The sequence below is a fragment of the Grampus griseus genome, assembly GCF_964374135.1.
Source record: "Grampus griseus genome assembly, chromosome: 17".
NCBI classification, from domain to species: Eukaryota; Metazoa; Chordata; class Mammalia; order Artiodactyla; family Delphinidae; genus Grampus; species Grampus griseus.
In genome coordinates, this window is record NC_139011.1 from 76,496,362 (window position 1) to 76,498,255 (window position 1,894).

At 42.9% G+C, this 1,894-nt stretch overlaps 1 pseudogene across 1 annotated transcript; it reads right to left on the reverse strand.

The window, feature by feature from the left end:
- Positions 1-651: 651 nt before the first annotated feature.
- LOC309835282 (GSK3B-interacting protein-like) lies at positions 652-1,065 on the reverse strand (annotated as a pseudogene). Its single transcript has one exon. The product of its transcript is annotated as a GSK3B-interacting protein-like (transcript).
- Positions 1,066-1,894: the final 829 nt, after the last annotated feature.

Here is a 1,894-nt window from a genome sequence, read left to right on the forward strand (position 1 = left end):
CATTGGCAGGCGGATTCTTCACCACTGTGCCACCCGGGAAGCCCGCTGAGTACCTGTTTTTCATGTAACACTAGCTACATAATATATACTTAATTCATTTTTATCAGTCCATATTAATAATATAAATAGATTACATGAAGCAGTGAAGTTCAAAACTTGTGCAGGGGAAACTAGTTGATAAGTCGTTTCCGGTAAGGCTAGTAGCAAAATAATTACTACAAAGTCAGCCCAAGCTGGCAGTAAACCCCTGATTTAGCAAGCTGAATCAAAGTTTGAAGTTAGTTTATTTCCTATATGACCATACAAATCTAGAATTTCCTATGTGAAAGAAAGTGCTGGCAGCATCAAAGTCCTGAAATAACAGAATGAAGAACCGATTAGGTTTTCAGAATGCCAGAGATACTAATATGAAGAAATTTGAATGTCTTAATGATGGCATCACAGCAATGGCCTCAGGATTTCCTTAACGAATCAGAGACTAAGAAACACAATTTGTTAGTCAATAAAGTTCTCAATCAAAAGCCTAAATGTGAAGCAAAAAATGATAAAGACACAAAATCAAAGATGCATTCTCTACTATGACCATCTGCAAGAATTTCAAGCTTTATGTCAACATGTGTACCATCAACAGCCCCTCTAACAGGAAAGAACTTATCGTGACTGTCCATCCCTTTTCAGTTTCAAGTCTTTGAAGGACTGCATTTCCAACTGCTTCCCGGTAGGCAGGGCTGAGCGCATCCAGCAAGGATGGGAGGGAGTCTGTAAATGATCGTCCACCTGGTCGAAAGCACAACCTACCACCCCGAGCCCTGCTGCAGTGAGCTCCAGACAGTATCTATTCCTTTGTCTTGTTTCCACATTGATATAGGCCACATCGTCTGCACAGCACAGGGTTTTTGAGACAAACATGGTGTTAACTGCAAAGAGAACAGCATTTACAACTCCTTCAGCTTCCAGCCTCATGTCTTTCCTATCAGATCCTTCAAAGCCAGTAAGCTCTGCATCTTCTTCAAATCCTGACACGCTGCTCAGCTCCATGGGATTACAGTCTGTTTCCATTCTGCAAAAATCTTTGACGTAAGCCCTTTGACTTCAAGTTCCGTGATCTTTTCAGCAGGTGGAGTGGCTGCAGCTGCGCCCTCTTTCGGCTCTGAGAGGCATGTGACGTGGGAACACTACCGTCTTATTCCTGCCACCTCAGGCACAAGTCTGCACACACGCCGAGTCCTCCTCTTACTCCCTCCCCAGGCATCTGGCCATTTATTTATTTTAATTCAAGGGATACAGATTTTCTGGACACTTGCAACTCTAAGCAAGATAATAGCTACCTTGTACCAATGCAAATCTCAATGCGTAAGTCTAATATGCATATTCTAAGTATAAGGTGTGGTCTGTGCCCTTAAGGAACATTCAGCCAAATAGAAAGACAAGAGTCACTCCCTGAAAAGGAATAATTTTGTTAAACATTTATTCTCAGCATTCTAAGAGGCATTCTGTTCCTTGCCTTTCCGAAATAGGTGGTTAGCCAATTCCACGGGACATGTTAGGAGGGAGAACCCCAAGTGTTAACCTGTTGACATTCTACAACAGTTCACAGCAGGGCCAGGACCTAGGGCCTTGGCCTCATTTTCTTTAAATAGATTTTATTTCTTAGAGCTGCTTTAGGTTCATAGCAAAATGAAGCAGACGGTAGAGAGATTTCCCATTTATACCCTCTGCCTCCACACATGCACAACTTCCCCTATTATCAACATCCCTCCCCAGGGTGGCACATTTCCTACAGTTGATGAACGTACACTGACACCTCGTTATCACCTACAGTCCAGAGTTCACATTAGAGTTCACTCCTGACGTTGTACGTTCTATGGGTTTGGGGCCAGCTACCACCATACTT